The following is a 10565-nucleotide window of genomic DNA, read 5'->3' as shown; positions in this document are numbered from 1 at the left end:
CCAAATGCTGGAGAAACCCAGCAGGTCTGGCGGCATTTAGGGAAAGTGAAAGCAAACAGTCAATGTGTCTGATCGATAGTGCAGAATCTCCCGTGTTTAAAAGAGACACAATTCAGGCTGAGGCAGTCGGAACCAAGAGTATCCTTCAGCGACTGTAAGAAGCGCAGGACACTGAACAGGAAAATCAGGAGGGCAAAGAGAGGGCATGGCCCCCATCTATCAGGAAAAGCAGAGGAAAATCCTCCGGGAATATATAAATATATTGCGAAAAGAGGGCATGGCACTGATCTATCAGGAAAGGCAGAGGAGAATCCTCCGGGATTATATAAATATATTGTAAACAGAAGGCATGGCACTGATCATTCAGGAAAGGCAGAGGAAAATCCTCCGGGATTTATTGCGGGAAACGCATGATCAAGGAGCGAATGGATCAGTCCGGCCGTCTGTGTGGAGCCCGAGGGGATGGGCGAGATTTCAACTGAATATTTCCTACCTGAATTTAGCGCGGAGGATCGAATGGAAGCGAGGAAATTCAGGGACGAAGACGGTGCTGCCCTGAACCATGTGGCCATTGTAAACGATGAGGTACTGTCCGCCTTACACTGCAGAGAAAATGCGTGCTGTGTATCCCCAGGGTCCGACCAAGTGCATCTAGGGCATCGCGGGAAGCCGGAGAAGAAATGAATGGGACAAGGGCAGAGGTAGCTTTACTATCGCGAGTCACGTGGGGTAGTGGAGTCTGGAGGGTGGCGAACGCTGAGCCTTCAGTGACGATCGGCTACAAGGACAGGACAGGGATGAATAAATCATTAATCCACATATTGATGGGAAATTACCTGCGGGTGATTCTGAGAGACACGATCTACCAGCAGTTGGAAAGACGAGATCAGTGCAGGAATGCCCAGCATGGATTTCGGGCGAGTAAAACGCCTCTCGTGAATGTCGTTGTGTTGTTTGAAAAGGTGACGCAGAGGATGGACGAGGGCAGAGCGCCTCAGGTCACCTGAACACGATCCCATTGTGCCCTGGGAAAACTATCTGCCTATCCAGAGGATATCCCGACGCAGACTGGGAGACCGCTTTGCTGAACACCTACGCTCTGTCCACCAGAGAAAGCAGGATCTCCCAGTGGCCACACATTTTAATTCCACATCCCATTCCCATTCTGACATGTCTATCCACGGCCTCCTCTACTGTAAAGATGAAGCCACACTCAGGTTGGAGGAACAACACCTTATATTCCGTCTGGGTAGCCTCCAACCTGATGGCATGAACATCGACTTCTCTAACTTCCGCTAATGCCCCACCTCCCCCTCGTACCCCATCTGTTACTTATTTTTATACACACATTCTTTCTCTCACTCTCCTTCTTCTCCCTCTGTCCCTCTGAATACACCCGTTGCCCATCCTCTGGGTCCCCCCCCCCCCGCCGCCTTGTCTTTCTTCCCGGACCTCCTGTCCCATGATCCTCTCGTATCCCTTTTGCCTATCACCCGTCCAGCTCTTGGCGCCATCCCTCCCCCTCCTATCTTGTCCTATCATTTTGGATCTCTCCCTCCCTCTCCAACTTTCAAATCCCTTACTTACTCTTCCTTCAGTTAGTCCTGACGAAGGGTCTCGGCCTGAAACGTCGACTGCATCTCTTCCTAGAGATACTGCCTGGCCTGCTGCGTTCACCAGCAACTTTTATGTGTGTTGCTTGAATTTCCAGCATCTGCAGAATTCCTGTTGTTTGCCTATCCAGAGGTCTATGCATCTTATCATCTTGTACAACTCCATCTGGTCGCCTCACGTCCTCTTTCACTGCAAAGAGAAAACCCCCCAGCTCGCTCAACTAATCCCCATAATCCGCGCAGCATCCCGGTAAATCTCCTCTCTAAATCTTCTACATGATTCCTATAATGAACCCTACCTTGTGTTATAAATCCCCAGGGCTGACCAGATGCATCTTCTGATCCTGTGAGAAGATGAGGAAGAAAACTCGGCGACCTTGCGGAAACATTTGCTTCATCTTCAGGCAAAGGTGATCTTCCGGGGGCTGCAAGGTGTCTAACGGCGAGCCATTATTTGAGGGTAGCCCAGGCAAAACAAGGAATTACAAGCCGGTGAGCCTGACACTCGCGGGGATACGTTACCGGAGGGGTTAATATTGTCAGCACTGCCGTGTGCGCAGTAAATCCAATCTCACAAAGCTGTTAGACTTCTTCGGAGAGGTAACCTGGAGGATCGATCTGTGTAGGGCGGTGAGCGGTGACTACACGGACTTGAGCAGGTCTTTTAACATAGTCCTGCGTGGATGTCTACTCTGGAAAAGCAGATGGCGTTAGGTTTAGGGTGTGCCAGCTAAGTGGAGACGACGCACCGGCTTTATGGGAGGGAGCCGAGTGATGGTGGAAGGTTGTTTTTAGGACGGGAGGCTCACGAATTGTGGTGCCCTACGTGGATCGCTGCTGTGTACACTGTTTTTGCATCTTTGTTCATACAAATGATTTTGATGAGAATGTACAAGGCTCGTATATTAACTGTGCCGATGAGTTTAAACTAGGCAGCGAGGAAGACAGAATATGGTGACCAATACGTCCGTTCAGAATAAACTTACTTTGAAGATTAGCAAAATTATCGGGTGATCCTGAGCAGCTGGGTAAGCGGACCGAGGAATGTGAAATGTCTTTCTATACGGATAAGGGAGAGCTGTTGTATTGTGAGAATCAAACCGGTGCGGGACTTGTTCAGCGAACGCTTTGGTGCCCCAGCAGTTTGCGTGTGTTCCGCTGTCGTATTCAGCCGTGGCGTTGAAGAGAAGCAGCAGGAACATTTGTGTTGGCTGAAAAGGAGAAGGTGCAGGAACGGTACGGCATAGGTAGGAGCGGCGTAGTAACATAGAACATAGAACCGTACGGCACAGTACAGGCCCTTCAGCCCAGTGGCGTTGTGTCGACTTTATAACGTAGTCCATGATGAATCTAACCCGAGAGTTGCAAGTGAATGAAACTCTGGAACGAAGGTTAGAAATTTCCATCGAGAGGATGGGGACGGGGCGGGGGTTGTATGTGGGAGCGAGAGCAACTGGCTGAACGCAGGAAAGTTTACACAGAGCGTGGGGTCGTTGGAGAAGGCAGACGCCAGAGTCTAGTGGAAAGACAAAACACCGGACGAAGTCAGCGGGTCAGGCAAGATGTGGAATGGTCGACAATCCTAGAATCTTCAGGGTCTCGACCCCAAACGTTAACCATTCTCTTCTCTCCAGTTCTCCAGCTGTTCGTGTTCCTTCTTTGCTTTGAAGGGACTGTGCCCTCTTCTAAACACCCGCTGGATAGAAAAGAAGGGAAGAGTTAACCGTTGGTTCTCGCCAGTGATGGGGACAATTATAATTGACATCCAAACAACACTAGTCCCATGTTACACATACGGCGCAGGTTGAGAGAGAGGTTCTGAGGTCACGTGGTGCGCTGACCTTCATTGGTCAGAGATTGAGTTCAGGTGCCGCGAGGTAATGTAACTCTGTCAGACTCTGGTTAGACCGCACTTGGAGTATTGTGTTCAGTTCAGCTCGTCCCGTTATAGGAAACGTCAGCGATCAGGGATCAATGATCAACGTTTTCGCTGATACATTTACGTGTGTTCGGAAGTTGACGTGGTGTGTTGGGCCGACATGCAACAAAAACAACATTTACCGATGAGAAAGCATAAACAATTATATAAGTAACGTTCGTCGTTACAGTGCGGATATGGAACAGAATGTGCATAAATAACACAGACACCAGCGTGTATTTACAATGTAAACAACATGATGAAATGTGGTTAAAATTGTTTATGTTGTGGTGCAGTGACTGGAGTGATAGATAGAGGGCGCTTGGGGACGGGTGGTGGTGCTGAGCAGAATTGTTGATCGGAATAACTGTCTGGGGGAGGGCTTGGAAAACATTTAAAAATCCTTTAGAGAAGTTTCAGAGGAGGTTCAGCAGGATGTTGCCAGGATTACAACACGTCTTGTGAGGGAAGGTGGAACGAGCTGGGACTTTTCTCTTCGAAGCTACGGAGAATGATAGAGGTGTATAAGACTAAAAGAGACACAGACAGGGAGGACAACAGCACCTTTCCCCAGGGTGACAGTGGCCAATAGCAGAGGCCATGCGTTGAAGATGAGTGGAGGAAAGTTTAGGTGAGAGGTAAGTTGTTTTTGTTTTGTACACGGTCTGGTGGATTCTGGGAACGTACTGCCGGGGTGCTGGGCGTGGCTGACACAATAGGGACATAAATAGATACTTGGATAGACAGTTGGCTGTAGAGAAAATAGCGGATTATGAGCTGGGTAGGAGGGAATGGTCCAATTGAAGGCAGAGTGGGTCTGCGTGGGTGGGCACAGCATCGTGGGCGGAAACGCCTGTAGTGTGCTGTACTGGTCTTTGCTCTTTGATCTACTTTGGTCGTAAAATTACCTCCAGATGTGTGAGGAAGGAGATTGAGGAAGTGAAAGGCATCAGTTTTATGTCATAAATATAGAACGGGCTCGTTGGTCTAGAGGTATGATTCTCGCTTTGGGTCGAAATTGTGAGCATGCGAGAGGTCCAGGGTTCAAATCCCGGACGAGCCCCTGAATGAATATTTTAGAACTTCAGTCAGTGGAGGGCAGAAAAATGTGGGGATATATTTAGATGTTTACAAAATAGTGCTATAGTGTTGGCACGGGGTCAAGTGGTTAAGGCGTTCATCTAGTGATTGAAGCTCGCTAGTTCGAGCCTTGGCTGAGGCAGCGTGTTGTATCCTTGAGCAAGGTACTTAACGACACATTGCTCTGCGACGACACCGGTGCCAAGCTTTATGGGTCCTAATGCCCTTCCCTTGGACAACATCGGTGGCGTGGAGAGGGGAGACTTGCAGCATGGGCAATTGCCAGTCTTCCATACAACCTGGCCCAGTTTTAACTTTCCAAGGCGCAAATCCATGGCTTCATGAGACTAACGGATGCCGATAATTGGTCAATGCTTGCAGGAAATCCACCCTCAGGTTGGGCAAGATGACAACTCGAGATCAAAGCTTTGGAGTGGACGGTGAAATATTCAAGAGGAACGTCTTGGTGAACAGGCAGATGTGTAACAAATGTGGACGGTGGACGGCGGTTGTTCTTCATTCTTATTAACTAGAAACCAGATTATTAATGATGCAAGAGAAATGGGTCACGAGAACGAAACGTGGAAGGGGACCCGCGTGTCCGTGTACACGAAGCAAGAATTCAGGTGGCACAAGAGATTCTGCAGATACTAGAAATCCAGAGTAACACAGATAAAATACTGGAGGAACTCAGCAAGTCAGGCAGCATCTCTGGAGAGGCATAAATAATTAACTCTTCAGACCCTGACCTTTCGTCAGGACTGACAGGGATTGAGAAACAGCGAACAGTCGGGATGACATGTGCTACGCCACGCTTTATTGAAAGAGAGGATAAGGACAGGAGTGTTCCCAATGCAGCCGCACGGGACTTTTATGAGTCGCGGTTGTGGCTATTTTATCGGATGAGAGGTGTTGATTTCATGTAGGGAACGTGTGCTGCTCTGAAATCCACTTGCAAGGGCGAAGGGAGGATGGGCGATCGGGCTCATCGTTCAGTGCTGTACACAGCGCCAGACGGGATCTCAATGACCCGATACAACGGACGGATGGAAAGTGGGCCGACGTTAAACCCGAGGCTGATAGGTTCTTGATTAGCAAGGGCTTGAAAGGGGATGAGGCGGGTGGCTTTGAGATTAACCAAGTATGATGGGATGGCGGAGATGAACTGATGGGCCGAACGGCCTAATTCTGCCCCTATGTCTTATCGTCTGATGTCGTGGACTCCACACCCGGGGATTACGTCATCAAGATATTTACAAACGTCACATACAATGGTGATCGGGACACATCTCGACACCAGGAGGGCGGAGGAACGATTTGTTCTGTTACATCGAAGGCACCAGACTCCAAGGAGCGGATTATATTTCAGAAAGACGTTTATTATATTTATTAATACTCCAAGGGTCAGCTGATATGGGGGGAGGGGTGGTGTTGCTGTGTGCTCGGAGGAAAAGTGCGCCGATGTTCAAAGGCCGCGAGGCAATGCTACAGCTCCGTAAAACCCGGTTAGTCCTGTACCGGGAACACTGAGCGGGCTGGGGCTTGTCAGGGGTAGAGAGTGGGGGTGTCGTGACTGCAGTAGCAGTAGAGGCGGATATGTTGGGGGTATTTAATAAACTGTCTGATAGGCACATCGGTGATAGAAAATGGTGGGATACACAGAAAGGAAGGGTTAGATTGTTCTCCCACTAGATAAAACTCGGCACAACGTCGTGTGCCGAAGGGTCTGTACTGTGCCGTGCTGTATTCTGTGAGTATTTTCCTGGTGGAAAAGGTGCGGAGAGCAGACTGGCCTCCTGCCGTCTTGTTTTCTGTATTTTTTTGCGTTTCGTTAGTGCGATGGCCCAAAGCAGCATCACCCGCGGTTCGGGCATGGGTCGTCAAAAGCCCGGGGAGCCGGGCAGGTGATCCCGGTGGCGCCTGCGCGCTGCGCTCAGGTGGCCGAGGCGCTGATGACCCGAAGCAGCGAGGTGACCGAATACACCAACGCGCTCTTCAGCTGCTCCCGGAACCAGGACTGCGTCGCCGTGTAAATGAACGTGTTGGTGCAGCAGCTGACGGTCCGCAGCATAAATCCGACCAGCGTAAAGATGAACTGCGAGTCGTTCCGACCGGCCGCCGTTCCCGTGATCTGATAGTAGACGAATTCCACGACGTGCGTCAGCCACAGGAGGATGAAGCTGCCGGAGAGGGTGAAGAGTAAAACTATAGACCTCCTCCTGCTCTCCATCTCCGGGTCACTGCGGTTCTCCCCACTGCTCTGACCCCGCAGCCCCTTCCGGACCCGGCTGGCCACCAAAATGTGCCTGACTGTCAGAGCGTTGAGCAGCAGAATGGCAGCGAAAGGGAGGAGTGGGGTTAAAACCGTGTTTAACCAGTCATAGCCCATCCAGCCTGGTTCGGTAAAGGAAGCGATCATTGGATAGCAGCCCCGCGGCACGTTGTCGATGATCACTCTTGGGACATACGTGAAGTAGTAGGGGACATTCTGCAGACACAGCAGAACGCCGGTTGTCCCCAGAACCACAGCCGCAGTCTTCCCGGTGCAATATTTCGTTTTCAGCCGCCGGCAACAGATGGCAACAAAGCGGTCGATTGTGAAAGTGACGGTGAACCAGACGGAGCAGTCAGTGGCCGAACGACGCAGTACGGTGATGACACTGCACACGAGGGTTATGTTGAAGAAGCACTCCGGGAAATAATGGAAGTTGATCCGGTACAGAATAACCTCGGTGAGGATCAGCATCAAGTCCGCCGCCGCCATGGCAACCAGGTACCGAGTGGTGCAGGTGGAGAGACCGCACTTTCCCCGGGACAGGATGGCAATCGCCACTAAATTCACTGGGGGCAGAGAGCAGGGATGAGAACGGGGGAAATAGTGAAATCGTGTTAGAGCACGCAACATACACTCGGTATCCACTTTATTAGAGACACTGGTACACCCGCTTATTAACACAAATATCTCATAACCAATGGCGCGGGAGCCGCTCAGCGCTTAAAAACATGCAGACATGGTCGAGAGGATCTGTTGGTGACCGGAACAAATATCATAATGGTGAATAAATGCGATCTCAGTAGAATAATTGTTGGTGTCAGACGGGTTGACCGAGTATTTTAGAAACTGCTGTTCTGCGAGGATTTTCATGCGCAGCGATCTCGAGAGTTTAGAGAGAATGGAGCGAGAAAAAAAAACGTCCAGTGAGCAGCGGTTCTGTGGACGAAAACGCTCCGTTAATGAGAGGGGTCAGGTAGGAACGGATAAACTGTTTTAAGCGGACAGAGAGGCGTCAGTAACTCAAAGGGTCGCACATTACAACAGTGATGTGCAGAAGAGCATCTCTGAATATACAAAACATCAATCCCTGAAGAGATTGTTTGTCTTCAGGCTCTTGTCCCTTCTCCCCGATGATAGCAAAGAGAGCGGGAAATGGCCATAGTGGGGATCTTAATGATGGCTGACGCCGTCCGGACCCAGCGCATATTGATAATGTCTTCGCTTGTGTTCAGACTGGTGCCCGTGATGGAGCGAGCTGAGTTTACAACTCTGTAGCTTTTTCCGATTGTGTGCCGCGCTCGCCCACCCACCCGCCACGAAAGCCAGTCAGTAATGGAGCCTGTCAGATTGCTGTCCACGGTTTGTGTACACTGCGGAAATTTACCGATGTTATACAAGCCTTCTGTGACATATCAGATCTCCCTAAACTCATGAAATATGATCGTAACTGTAAAATATTATGCCCAGGGTCGAACTTCAGAGATGTCGATACCCACAAACTCTGCCTATCGTGATTTAGTGCACTTCCTTCAAGTCTCCTTCCCGTCCGACTTGGTTTCAAAGAGAAACGACGGAGTCCGTTCAAACTTTCTTCCATTTGGGCAGAAGCGAGATTTTTTTTTCTCAGACGAAATGAGGGTGGGGGCTTGGAAACCGTCCCAGCTTGCCAGCAGTGTCCAAATTTCAAAGTAAATTTATTATCAAAGTACGAATATGTTACCATATACTAACCAGAAATTCATTGACTTGCAGGCGTTTTCAGTAGACCAAAGAAATACAATAGAATCAGTGGAAAACGACATACAGAGACCGGCAGATAGAAGATAACTCGGACACAGAGAAAGTCCGATTAGGAGTAAGTTACTCAGCCGTTCACCGGCATCAGTCAGTGCAATTCTAGCTGATTCTCAATTCCAATACCATATTCTATTCTATCACCAGGGCTTTTGCAGCGAGAAATCTCTCTAATTCACACATAAATAGTCTGAGCTCGCTGGCGACTCCCACTGTTTGCGCCAGTGAAATTCACCCGTCAGTCACCCTCTACGTGGAGAAACCCGCCCACCTCATTCACAATCATCTTGTTGTGTACTGGAGTCGGTAACCCTAGCGACCGGGCATGCGCAGTGTTGCCAAGGGAACAGAACTGCGACCCGCGGACCTGGAAACGACTGGGAGAATGGGCAAAGAAGTGGCAGATGGAGTACCGTGTCGGAAAGTGAATGGTCATGCCCTTTGGTTAAAGAAATGAAAGGGTTGACTAAATGAAGAGGAAACTCAAGAAACTAAGGTGCAAAAGGACTTGGAGTCCTTGTGCTGGAGTCCCTAAAGGTTACTTTGCAGGTTGAGTCTGCGGTGAGGAAGGCAAGTGCGACGTCAGCATTCATTTCAAGATGACTAGTGTGAGGGGATCCTGAAGTACCCCTATTAACTGTGCTTTTGAAAAGAGAGAGAGAGTTGTTTAACACCGACTTGTTTGTGAGAGAGAGGGGGGGGGGAGACTAAAATGGTTGGACTGCCACTTTAAGGCACGAGAAAGAACTGGTTAACTTTTGAATTTCTGCTGGAGTTGGAGACAGTATCGAGGAGCTCGTAAGTTGCTATGGTGACCGAAAGTGGTGTTATTTAATGGATACTCGATGTTATAGAACATAGAATAGTACAGCACAGTACAGGCCCTTCGGCCCACAATGTTGTGCCGACCCTCAAACCCTGCCTCCCATATAGGCCCCCACTTTAAATTCCTCCATATACCTGTCTAGTAGTCTATTAAACTTCACTAGTGTATCTGCCTCCACCACTGACTCAGGCAGTGCATTCCACGCACCAACCACTCTCTGAGTAAAAAACCTTCTTCTAATATCCCCCTTGAACTTCCTACCCCTTACCTTAAAGCCATGTCCTCTTGTATTGAGCAGTGGTGCCCTGGGGAAGAGGCGCTGGCTATCCACTCTATCTATTCCTCTTATTATCTTGTACACCTCTATCATGTCTCCTCTCATCCTCTTTCTCTCCAATGAGTAAAGCCCTAGCTCCCTTAATCTCTGATCATAATGCATACTTTCTAAACCAGGCAGCATCCTGGTAACTCTCCTCTGTACCCTTTCCAGTGCTTCCACATCCTTCTTATAGTGAGGTGACCAGAACTAGACACAATACTCCAAGTGTGGCCTAACCAGAGTTTTATATAGCTGCATCATTACATCGCGACTCTTAAACTCTGTCCCTCGACTTATGAAAGCTAACACCCCATAAGCTTTCTTAACTACCCTATCCACCTGTGACGCAACTTTCAAGGATCTGTCGACATGTACCCTGAGATCCCTCTGCTCCTCCACACTACCAAGTATCCTTTGTACTCTGCCTTGGAGTTTGTCCTTCCAAAGTGTACCACCTCACACTTCTCCGGATTGAACTCCATCTGCCACTTCTCAGCCCACTTCTGCTTCCTATCAATGTCTCTCTGCAATCTTTGACAATCCTCTACACTACCTACAACACCACCGACCATTGTGTCATCTGCAAACTTCCCAACCCACCCTTCTACCCCCACATCCAGGTTGTTAATAAAAATCACGAAAAGTAGAGGTCAGAACAGATCCTTGTGGGACATCACTAGTCACAATCCTCCAATCTGAATGTACTCCCTCCACCACCACCCTGTGCCTTCTGCAGGCAA

General features: G+C 49.3%; 1 non-coding gene across 1 annotated transcript; it reads left to right on the top strand.

Moving 5' to 3' along the window:
* The first annotated feature begins 4507 nt into the window (after positions 1-4507).
* trnap-ugg (transfer RNA proline (anticodon UGG)) lies at positions 4508-4594 on the top strand. Its single transcript is given in 2 exon segments — positions 4508-4543; positions 4559-4594. It is a non-coding gene; the product is annotated as a tRNA-Pro (tRNA).
* Positions 4595-10565: the final 5971 nt, after the last annotated feature.

The sequence above is a fragment of the Mobula birostris genome, chromosome 13 (genome assembly GCF_030028105.1).
Source record: "Mobula birostris isolate sMobBir1 chromosome 13, sMobBir1.hap1, whole genome shotgun sequence".
Lineage (NCBI taxonomy): Eukaryota > Metazoa > Chordata > Chondrichthyes > Myliobatiformes > Myliobatidae > Mobula > Mobula birostris.
Note: the sequence above shows the minus strand (reverse complement) of the source record. Positions and strands in the feature narration are given on the sequence as shown.